Source organism: Strigops habroptila, chromosome W (assembly GCF_004027225.2).
Source record: "Strigops habroptila isolate Jane chromosome W, bStrHab1.2.pri, whole genome shotgun sequence".
Taxonomy (NCBI): domain Eukaryota; kingdom Metazoa; phylum Chordata; class Aves; order Psittaciformes; family Psittacidae; genus Strigops; species Strigops habroptila.
Window position 1 is genome coordinate 17,338,686 of NC_044301.2, and position 12,512 is coordinate 17,351,197.

General features: G+C 45.9%; 1 long non-coding RNA gene across 1 annotated transcript; it reads left to right on the forward strand.

Annotated features, from left to right (window-relative positions):
- The first annotated feature begins 252 nt into the window (after positions 1 to 252).
- Positions 253 to 12,298, forward strand: LOC115619193. Its single transcript, XR_003994947.1, has 4 exons — positions 253 to 339; positions 3,848 to 3,849; positions 4,872 to 4,877; positions 12,288 to 12,298. It is a non-coding gene; the product is annotated as an uncharacterized LOC115619193 (long non-coding RNA).
- Positions 12,299 to 12,512: the final 214 nt, after the last annotated feature.

A 12,512-nucleotide genomic window follows, 5' to 3' on the forward strand; every position in this document is an offset into this window, starting at 1 on the left:
TTTATACCAAGCTAGTTTTAGCACATCATGTTTAGTTCCTGGTTTACAGTTTTGTTTTTTCCAACATTCTTCGTTGTTTCACAAACAGTCCCAAAATAACCAGTTCCTTATCTTTCTGTTCTCCTACTCCTGTCCAGCTGGGTTGCTCTGCTTAATCACACAGTGTACTTTGCTGCTTCTTTAACTCTTTCTTCGCCAGCCAAGCAGTTACTTCTCTTTGGCAATCATTGATTCGTAGAACTCGTTAAGAACTTGCCAACAAAGTTTAAGTTGACAAGCAGGTATTCTTTATTGGGGCGCCGGGAGACACAGGGGATAACTCCTCCTAACGTGTGTCTCGTTTAAGCATCAAACAGACCGTGATTATATTGTTGCTTAACATACATATTTATTACATTTCCGATAAACGTCATACATATGCATTAGTTGTCCGAGAATCGTTTTACATAATTCCACGCCTATTTTCGCATGCGCATAACAACGTGGTAGTGGTCTTTGGTGGTCATTTTACTTCTTCCAACAATCTTCAGCACTTGGCCGTTCCTTGAACTCTTGTTCTGGAAGTCTTTGAAGCATGCGCGGTAGATAAATGCTTACACCAGCTTAATTAGTTTGGTAACACTGCTGACATAAATGAGTGATTCCTCCTTGTCCTTCTACTTATCAGTTAACTTCGCTACATCACCTCCTGAACGTCTGCTTAGTTTCAGATACTCCTTAGCTACAGTCCTGTTTTGGTTACAATAAATTTTGTACGAAGGTCATAAGGTTCCAAAACTATGTCAGCTACAACAATTTATCTTAGATAAGGACCCTTATTGTGTTCTTTTGGTTGGGCTTTTTAGGTTTGGAAAGTTTTGTTGTTATATACAAAGCCACCAAGCTTAAAGTTACTTAGAACCAAATTTTCTTATTTACAAAAGATTATATTTCATTTTGTACTTCCTTGTCTCATAATCAAATAGTTTCCATCCTCTCCCACATGTAGTCATTTGGGGTCAGATGTCCTGGCTGTGTCCCCTCCCAAATCCTTGTGCACCCCCAGCCTACTCTCTGGCAGGGCAGTGTGAGGAGCAGAAAAGACTTTGTGTAAACACTGCTCAGCTCTGACAAAAAGATCCCTGTATTAATGTTTCTTCCAGCACAAATCCAAAACATAGCCCCATACTAGATACTGTGAAGAAACTTAATTCTACCCCAGCCAAAACCAGCATTTACAACATGCTCAGGTCCCATACTATCCAGTACATCGTCATTAACCTACACCCCCCCCCTTCCCATCCTTTGATATAATACACAGATATAATTCCCTTAGTCTATGGACCACACCTGTAAAATCATAGAATCATAAATAGTTAGGGTGGGAAAGGATCTTAAGATCATCTAGTTCCAACCCCCCTGCCATGGGCAGGGACACCTCGCACTAAACCATGTCACCCAAGGCTCTGTCCAACCTGGCCTTGAACACCGCCAGGGATGGAGCATTCACAAGTTGGGCAACCCGTTCCAGTGCCTCACCACCCTCACTGTAAAGAACTTCTTCCTTATATCTAACCTAAACTTCCTCTGTTTAAGTTTGAACCCGTTACCCCTTGTCCTACCACTACAGTCGCTAATGAAGAGTCCCTCCCCAGCATTGTTGTAGGCCCCCTTCAGATACTGGACGTCCATTGAGTTCCTTTAGTCCATGACTTGGGGCTCCATATGTTATGGTGATCACTCAGGACAGGAGAGGTTGTGTGTTGCATGGATTACTGGGCACCAAAGCCAGCTCAGGTCAGGTTACTGCTGCACTTGCACTGCTTCTTGTAAGGCTTGTCCTCCACTGTTTCAGATGGTTCCTGCTATAGTAATTCCTATAACATGCAACTCAAATCATGGGTTACAACATGTTGTGTCGTGGTTTAAGCCCAGCTGGTAACTCAGAACCATGCAGCTGCTGGCTCATCCCCTGCCTTCTTCCTCCCCCTGCTCCCGGAGGGATGTGGAGGAGAGTTGAAAGAATGTAAATCCCACAGGTTGAGATAAGAATAGTCCAGTAACTAAGGTATAATACAAAACTACTACTGCTACCACCAGTGATAATAATGATAAGGGAAATAACAACGGGAGAGAATATAAAACTAAAAGGGGAAAAGAAGAAACTAAACACAAGTGATGCCCAATACAATTGCTCACCACCTGCTGACTGCTACCCAGCCCGACCCGAGCAGCGATCTGGGCCTTCCGAGTAAGTCCTCCCAGTTTCTATACTGGGCATGACATGCCATGGTATGGAATAGCCCTTTGGCTAGTTTGGGTCAGGTGTCCTGTCTCTGCTTCCTCCCAGCTTCCTGTGCCCCTCCTCCCTGGCAGAGCATGAAACTGAAAAGTCTTTGATCAGGGTAAGCATTACTTAGCAAGAACTAAAAACATCGGTGTGTTATCAGCATTGTTCCCAGACTAAAGTCAAAACCACAGCACTGCACCAGCTACTAAGAAAGAGAAAAATAACTGTTACAGCTGAACCCAGGACAGTATCCACCCCTTATTCCATACCATTCACGTCATGCTCAGATCCCACATTTTTCAATATACCAGCACTTTTGTCTTTTATATATATATATACACACAGAGAGAGAGATATCATTCCTTAGTCCACGGACCATCCCTAAAAAGTTTGCTGAATTAATTCATTCCATGAAGTCAGGCTCCATCTCTTGTAACCGTCTTTCAGGGTAGGAGAGACGGTGTGTAGTGTTGGATTGTTGCCTGCTGATGATACCGCCAAACTCGTCTGGTCACTGCTGAGCTCATCTGGTTTCATCAAAATTCATTCTTTGTTGGGGTGATGATCGGAGGGAAGTCAGGGTCAGTTGCTGGCGACCTGAAGATATCTAGCTGGTGGGCTATGAAAGTGTTATAGAGCAGGCAACAGCATACAGTTGAGTTCATTGGCTGTTTTCCCCCAAGATTAAATCCCCTTGAGGTACACATCAGACTTCCCCATCTTCCCGCATTACCCACCAAGTATATCCAGGTCCCTGAGCAAAAGCAACCCCACGAGTGGGTTTGCCTTTACCTGAAGCAGGAATAACCCAGACTGTCCTCCCCAACAAATTCTTTATGTGCACCACAGGAACTTTATCCCCCTCTAAAGGACATAAAAGTTCTGATTGGGCTGGGCCAGCCCTGTTGGCAGATCCCCTAGTGTTGACCAACCAGGTGGCTTTTGCTAAATGAGCATCCCAATGTTTGAAAGTCCTGCCACCCATTGCTCTCAGTGTAGTTTTTAACAGCTCATTGTACTGTTTGATTTTCCCAGAGGCTGGTGCATGGTAGGGGATGTGATATACCCACTCAATGCCATGCTCTTTGGCCCAAGTGTCTATAAGGTCATTCTGGAAATAAGTCCCATTGTCTGACTCATTTCTCTCTAGGGTGCTGTGTCGCCTCAAGACTTGCTTCTCTTGCTGTTGCCAATCTAAATCCATCTGAGCTACTTCAATCTTAGCAGCTTGATCCACCTGTTGGTTGTTCCAATGTTCCTGTCCTGGGTTCAGTTGTAGTGGTCATTTTTCTTCTTCTTCGTAGCTGCTGCAGTGCTGTGTTTTTGACTTTAGTCTAAGAACAATGCTGATATCACACGAATGTTTTTAGTTGCTGCTAAGTAATGTTTACTCTGATCAAGGACTTTTCAGTCTCATGCTCTGCCAGTGAGGAGGGGAAGCTGGGAGGAAGCAGAGACAGGACACCTGACCCAAACTAGCCAAAGGGCTATTCCATACCGTAGCACGTCATGCCCAGTATAGAAACTGGGAGGAGTTACCCGGAAGGCCCAGATGGCTGCTCGGGTCGGGCTGGGTAGCGGTCAGCAGGTGCTGAGCAATTGCATTGGGCATCACTTGTGTTTATTGTTTTCCTTTTCCCCTTTTAGTTTTATATTCTCTCTCCTTGTTATTTCCCTTATCATTGTTATTAGTGGTGGTGGTAGTAGTGGTTTTGTATTATACCTTAGTTACTGGACTATTCTTATCTCAACCTGTGGGATTTACATTCTTTCAACTCTCCTCCCTGTCCCTCTGGGAGTGGGGGGGAGGAAGAAGTGTGGGAGTGAGTGAGCGGCTGCGTGGTTCTGAGTTACCAGCTGGGCTTAAACCACGACAGTTCTTTTTGGCGCCCAGTGTGGGGCCCGAGGGGTTGAGATAATGACAGATCTGTCCAGAGTGTGTCTAATCGTATTTGTGATAAGCATTCATTGTTTCAGATTAATAGTCAGTCGTCACAATGTTGATTTATTTGGTCTCAAAGTTGTTGCGCTTGGTCTCGGAGTTTCAGCACTCAGTGGATAAAGAACTGGCTCGATGGCCGCACGCAAAGAGTTGTGGTAAACGGCTCAGTGTCCAGTTGGAAAACTGTAATGATGGTGTCCCTCAGGGATCGGTGTTGGGACCGGTCCTTTTCAACATCTTTGTTGGCGACATGGACAGTGGGATCGATGGGCCTTTAGCAATTTTGCCGACGATGCCAAGCTGTGTGGTTCGGTTGGTATGCTGGAGGGAAGGGATGCCATCCAGAGGGACCTTGACACGCTTGTGAGGTGGGCCTATACCAACCTTATGAAGTTTAACCAATCCAAGTGTAAGGTCCTACACCTGGGTCAGGGCAATCCCAGGCACTACTACAGGTTGGGCAGAGAAGAGATTCAGAGCAGCCCTGCAGAAAAGGACTTGGGGGTGTTGGTTGATGAGAAGCTTAACATGAGCCAGCAGTGTGCACTTGCAGCCCAGAAAGCCAACCGTATCCTGGGCTGCATCAAAAGAAGCATGACCAACAGGTCAAAGGAGGTGATCCTGCCCCTCTACTCTGCTCTTGTGAGACCTCACTTGGAGTATTGTGTACAGTTCTGTTGTCTTCAACATAAAAAGGACACGGATCTGTTGGAGCGAGTCCAGAGGAGGGCCACGAGGATGATAAGAGGGCTGGAGCACCTCCTGTATGAAGACAGGCTGAGAGAGTTGGGGCTGTTCAGCCTGGAGAAGAGAAGGCTGCGTGGAGACCTCATAGTAGCCTTCCAATATCTGAAGGGGGTCTATAAGGATGCTGAGGAGGGACTCTTCCTTAGGGACTGTAGTGGTAGGACAAGGGGTAATGGCTTCAAACTTAAACAGGGGACGTTTAGATTGGATATAAGGAAGAAGTTCTTTACAGTGAGGGTGGTGAGGCACTGGAATGCGTTGCCCAAGGAAGTTGTGAATGCTCCATCCCTTGCATTGTTCAGGGCCAGGTTGGACAGAGCCTTGGGTGACATGGTTTAGTGCGAGGTGTTCCTGCCCATGGCACGGGGGTTGGAACTAGATGATCTTAAGGTCCTTTCCAACCCTAACTATTCTATGATTCTATGATTCTATGTTGCCAATCTAAATCCATCTGAGCCACTTCAATCTTAGCAGGTTTATCCACTTGCTGATTGTTCTGGTGTTCCTCAGTGGCCTGACTCTTGGACACATGAGCATCTATGTGGCGTACCTTCACCACCAGGTTCTGCACCCGAGCAGCGATATCTTGCCACAGTGCAGCAGCCCAGATGGGTTTACCTCTGCGTTACCAGTTGCTCTGCTTCCATTGCTGCAACCACCCCCACAGGGCATTTGCCACCATCCATGAGTCAGTAGAGAGATAAAGTACTGGCCATTTTTCTCGTTCAGCAATGTCCAAGGCCAGCTGGATGGCTTTCACCTCTGCAAACTGACTCAATTCACCCTCTCCTCCAGCAGTTTCTGCAACTTGTCCCAGGGGCCTCCACACAGCTGCCTTCCATCTCAGATGCTTTCCCACAATGTGGCAGGACCCATCAGTAAACAAGGCATATATGCTTCTCACTTTCTGACAGTTTATTATATGGTGGGGTTTCTTCAGCACACATCACCTCCTCCTCTGGTGACATTCCAAAATCTTTGCCCTCTGGCCAGTCCATGATGACTTCTAGAATTCCTGGACGACTGGGATTTCCTATTCGAGGTCATTGTGTAATTAGTGCGGCCCACTTACTCCATGTAGCATCAGTTGCATGATGTGTAGAGGAGACCCTGCCTTTGAATATCCAACCCAGCACAGGCAACCCGGGTGCCAGGAGGAGCTGCGCTTCAGTGCCAATCACTTCTGAGGCAGCTCGAACCCCTTCATAGGCTGCCAGTATCTCTTTTTCAGTGGGAGTATAGCTGGCCTCGGATCCTCTGTATCCCCGACTCCAAAAGCTGTGGGGTCAACCTCGAGTCTCCCCTGGAGCTTTCTGACGGAGGACTAGGTAGGACCATTCTCCCCAGCTGTGGTGTAGAGCGTAGTTTTCACATCTTGTCTGGTCCGGACAGGTCCAAGGGCTACTGCATGAAGTCTCGTTTAATTTGTTCAAAGGCTTGTTGTTGCTCAGGGCCCCATTTCAAATCATTGTTCATCTGGGTCACATGATAGAGAGGGCTTACAATCAGACTGTAATTTGGGATGTGCATTCTCCAGAACCCCACAACACCTAAGAAAGCTTGTGTTTCTTTCTTGTTAGTTGGTGGAGACATTGCTGTTATCTTGTTGATCACATCTGTGGGGATCTGGCAACGTCCATCTTGCCATTTTATTCCCCACAATTGAATCTCCTGTGCAGGTCTCTTGACCTTACTCTGTTTTACGGCAAAACTGGCCTTCAGAAGGATTTGGATTATCTTCCTCCCTTTCTCAAAAACTTCTTCCGCTGTATCACCCCACACAATGATGTCATCAATGTATTGCAGGTGTTCTGGAGCTTGCCCCTGTTCCAGTGCAGTCTGGATCAATCCATGGCAGATGGTAGGGCTGTGTTTCCACCCCTGGGGCAGTTGATTCCAAGTGTACTGGACGCCCCTCCAAGTGAAAGCAAACTGTGGCCTGCATTCTGCTGCCAAAGGGATTGAGAAAAATGCATTGGCAATATCACTTGTGGCATCCCACTTGGCTGCCTTTGCCTCCAGTTCATATTGAAGTTCTTGCATGTCTGTTATGGCAGTGCTCAGTCGTGGCATGACTTTATTCAGGCTACGTTGGTCTACTGTTAGTCTCCACTCTCCATTAGATTTTCGCACTGGCCGTATGGGGCTATTAAAGGGTGAGCGGGTCCTGCTGATCACTCCTTGGCTCTCCAGTCTACAGACCAGCTTATGGATGGGAATCAGGGAGTCTTGGTTAGTGCGATATTGCCGCCGGTGCACTGTTGTGGTCTTGATTGGCACTTGTTGTTCTTCGACCTTCAGCAACCCCACAACAGAAGGATCCTCTGAGAGACCAGGCAAGATGGACAGCTGCTTAATTTCCTCTGTCTCCAAGGCAGCGATACCAAAAGCCCATCAGTACCCTTTTGAGTACAACGGGGTGCTTTTGCCCCTCCTTCCCAGTCAGGCTGATTTCATTCTCCAGTGCAGTCAACTCTTGGGATCCTCCTGTCACTCCAGAAATACAAATGGGTTCCACCCCTTGATACCTTGATGTCATCAGGGTACTCTCTGCACCGATATCTCCTAGAGCCTTATACTTCTGTGGGACTGGTGTGCCAGGCAATCTGACCCATGCAGTCGAGTAAACCAAACTGTCCCTCTCCTCCACCTGCCTGGAGGCAGGCCCCCTCTAATAGTGATCACAAGATTGTCCACTTATGTCTTGTTGAAAGGGTTTAGAATTCCTTATCACAGGAGCTGGAGTAAAATCAGCTCTTCCACTCCATCTGGGAAGCTGCTCACCAGAGACTGCAGCAGCAACTTTCCTGGGAGGATCATCCTTGACCGTTGTTCTCTCCTTCAATTCACACACCCGTTGCTCCAGAACTGAGGTAGGTTTTCCATCCCACTTTCTCATGTCTTCTCCGTGATCCTGCAGGTAAAACCATAGGGTGGCCTGTGGCGTGTACCTCCCATATTTTCTCTCTTGGGGATCAGGTTGCATTCTCTTAATAGCTGACATGCAGGTTGGTACACATGGGGAGCTGGATAGATTGTATAAATCGTGTCTCAATTGTTTGAACTCCTGGGACAGTTTTTCCACAGCTGAAATGATGGAAGGGGTGAGATTGTCTTCGAATTCTCGAAGTCACTGGCTCTCTTCATCCATTGTTGGTGCTGCTGCCTTACTCCAGGTCATTGATGCCAATGTGTGGGCATATGATGATGGCACAGTCCATGTAAGTTTCCACCACATGGGTCATGTACATTCACCTTCATCTGTATCTATGGATGCATTCCTGGCATCCGGCCTAAGATACGTGATCTCTAGAATGGCTGATTCCCTCAGGGTCTGGATGCTTCTCTCTATCATGGTCCACTTGGCTGAGCGACACATAACATCATCCTTGTAGGGATATCTTTCCTTCACAGCTGCCAAGAGCCGCCTCCAAAGGCTGAGGGCTCATTTCTCTTTTGCCATCTGTCCTGGGTTCAGCTATAGCAGTCATTTTTCTCCTTCTTAGTAGCTGGTGCAGTGCTGTGTTTTTTAACTTTCAGCCTGGGAACAACGCTGATAACACCGATGTTTTTAGTTGTTGCTAAGTAATGTTTATTCCAACCAAGGACTTTCTGAGTCTCATGCTTTGCCAGGGAGGAGGGGAAGCCGGGAGGAAGCAGAGACAGGACACCTGACCCAAACTAGCCAAAGGGGTATTCCATACCACAGCTCGTCATGCCCAGTATAGAAACCGGGGGGAGTTACCCGGAAGGCCCAGATCACTGCTCGGGTCGGGCTGGGTATCGGTTGGCGGGTGGTGACCAATTGTATCCTCTCCCCTTGTTATTTCACTAATCATTATTATCATTGGTGGTAGCAGTAGTGGTTTTGTATTATACCTTAGTTGCAGGACTGCTCTTATCTCAACCCGTGGGAGTTACATTCTTCCGATTCTCCTCCCCATCCCTCTGGGAGCGGGGGGAGGAAGGGGGGGAGTGAGTGAGCGGCTATGTGGTTCTGAGTTACCGGCTGGGCTCAAACCACGACACAATCACTTTGTCAAATCCTCCTTCCCTAGCAAGTGATCCCAGCTGCTTGGTTTCCATACCTTCGAGTTTGTGGTCATTGGCCCAGTGTCCCAGCATCGGAGCAACCAGGTGACGATGTGCTTCCCTGGAAGACGGGTGAAATCTTTTCGCATATTCCGCAGCTCAGTCGAGGTCAGGGCTCGAGAAGTTACCTCTTCTTTTTCTTCCTCTTCCTCTGATTCATGTATTAATAACTCTTGTTCAGATGCCTTTCTCTGTAGTACGCGCACTGGGTCTTCATCTTTCGTCACTGTATGGCTTGCTCTTTTTGCCTCTCACTTGCTTTTCCCCTTGCTTATGGGGTAACCAGCATTGGCGTGGATTGGTCCTTTGGTTTTGCTGCAGTGTCTGTCACTGTGGTTGGAATGGCTGCAGTGTCTGTTGTTGGGGTTGGTGTAGTTGCTGTGCTTGGGGGTTGGGTATTTGTGTTGTCTGTTTATTTGCCATCAGATCCAGAGACATCTTTTTCCAGAGACACTCTGTAAGCGTAGGCCAAGCCCCAGCACGTTCCAGCTAGTTGTCCCTCTCTGGTATTGACAGGACGACAGCACACCTAGTTTAAGTGTTTTACTAGTTTTTCCGGATTTTGCAATTGTTCAGGGGCGAAGTTCCAAAGCACTGGAGGGGCCCACTGGCCTAGATACTCGCCCATGCTATCCCACACACCCTGCCACTCATGACCGTCCAGCCTCAGGGAAAATCTTTTGGTGGTCCTCTTAGAATGCCGTTTAACCTTAGACAAGACCCGAACCCAACCCTGCTTAACTTTCAAGATCAGACGAAATAGTGCATTCTCAAGGTGGGATGGCCATGGGTAAAACACACTGTGTATGTGTGCCAACATGCTGATCCCCAGCACAATCAGCAGGCAGGTCTCAAGGGTATTCAAAGGCCATCCAAAACCTTCAGAACTCTCAAATGCTGCTGTAAATAGCCTGGTGGGGGCGTGGGGGGTTTGAGGGAATGTCTCCTTCATAGGTTGACCCTCCGAGGAGGAAAAAAAGGTGTGTAATTGCTAAAAATTCCCATTATATACCTCCCAAAGTATAGAGGTGATGACCACGCTGGGAACTCAAGCCAGACCAGTTTCATGATCAATGCATCTATTGTATTACATGTCATTACCATGAAGTACAGTGAAACAAGAACCTTAGCCCAGGCCCCCCAGCCGATAAACACTAAAACAGCAAATACTGGCTGTAAGTAAGGTACAACATGCTGAAAATCCGAGACCTAGCGCAACAACTCTGAGAGCAAATAAATCAACATTGTGACAAGTGACTATTAATCTGAAACAATGAATGCTTATCACACATGCGATTAGGCACACTCTGGTCAGATCCGTTGTTATCTCAACCCTTCGTGCCCCATGTTGGGTACCACAAAGAACTGTCATGGTTTAAGCCCAGCTGGTAACTCAGAACCACGCAGCCGGTGGCAATGATTTTTATGTGGGATTATTTATACCTGTCGTATTTGGAATCAGACATAGTTAATTAAAATTATTGGGATTTGAAGAAACTTTACCTTTTCCTTTGCCTTTTGATTCTAAGAAAAAAAGAAAATATATGTGGGAGAGTGCAGTTCTTTAGCAGCAAGGCAAGGACCTGACAGCACTGTGAAACCTACTTGTCTTCACTTCCATGCCTCTGCTTTCATGGAAGTGACTATTTATCAGAGGGATTTTTCTCACCTAAACTGCAGCTCTTTCTTAACTATGTCAGATCTGTATGCAAATGTAGCCATGAAAAATTAGCAATTGCACAGGGAACCCCTTTCCAATGATACAACATATCAACATGCCAGGTTAGAACCTCCCTTTTATGGTCAGAGGTGCAATCACCTGTGAGGCACCCACTTGTGAAACACACCAAGGGAAAGGCACAAGCTCAGAGGGGTTCAACATATGCTAGTAAGCCTGCTATGTTGGGGGAGCCTATCCCTCACCAGCAAAACTGTGCCTCTGTAAAGTAAGAAATAAAAGAATTCATAAGGTAGGAGAGACTGTGTAGGAGGATATGCAGCCATGTAGCCCAGCAATTAGAGCTTACTCCATGGAGAGGGGAATCCTGGGTCTTGGTCCCTGCTCCCAGGCTGATCAAGGATTGTGCAAAAGCACAGCAATGAATCCTGGAGCCCCAGGATCTTCCCTTCTTTTCCCTCTCCTAAGGGGTCTGAAGTCCTGCATCAGAGCACTCAGCCTCTGTGCTTCACCAGACCAAGGGAGGTTCTCTGGGGTGAAATTAAATTTTTACACCAATTTGAACATTGATTTCTTATTCTAACTGTCCAGCTATACTAACTGGCATATATATGTCTTTTCTCTGCTGTGCTGCAAGATAAAACTTTAGATCTTTTACTTTAACCTTTAACCTTAACTTCAGTGCTTCACCATTAACATTTGTTAGCCAGAATATCCTCTTATATCCCACCAGCCAGCCTAGGATGCACATCCCCATTCAGAGGGCCTGGGGAATTTATTCTGCATGTATGATTTTGTTATAGTTAAAAAAATAAATCTGAATATTATTCCTTACTGAGGGACTTTACTCCATGAGAGAGACCTCCACCAGAGATCCTTTTCAGCCTCATCCAGAGCACATGGTTTCACCTACAGAATTTCAAACTATACACCACAAGCGCCCTGCAGATCAGGAAGATCTGAAGTCACTTTCCTTTTATGGCACCAAATAAAACCATGGAAATTACACAGAATTTTACAGCAAAACTTTTCCAGCTCAACTGTGGTAAAGAATGGAAAAGAAATAAAAGGAAAAATTAATATGGGGCACATTCAGACACAAAAGTATTACAAAATTGCAGTAAAGTTGTCTCAAAGCAAGGGAAAGTGGAATTTTCTTAAATCGAATAACAGGAAGAGCAACATTTCTGTGTACATGTCCTGAACTGAATTTTAAACCTAGAATAACTGTACATAAATCAAGAAGTAAGTGGTTCTCCCTAGACACTCAAAAAGAAAGGTAGTCCTGTTCTCAGCTTCATGTTGCTAGTGGTAACGTTTCTTGAGTCCAAATATATGTTATTATTATCACCATTGTTATTTTTATTATCAATCTCAGGCTGTGTATGTCAATCTATCTCATCACTTCTGAGGCCAATATAAGTGACAGAAATTGGCAAGAGTAGTAGTTTGGGGAAAGTGACAATAACTTTTTCTTTAAAAAAGCTTAACTCTTAGACTCTCCCAAGCTGATCTCTAGTTATTCCTTGAAAATTAAATTGCTGTCAATTACTTTCCAGTACACAAACCAGAAATATCTTACAGCACATTTAGCTCAAAGTAGATCCATTTTGAATATGCCACATCATCTACCATAATGACACAGCACTTTTACTGTCACATGCTGTACATATATGTTTTTAAAAGCAATTAATTTATTCTTCATTCCTACATGGTTCTGTTATATGCTATATTTATTATGCACTAAAAATTACTAGTAGACACAGAAAATAAAGCATGTGTGC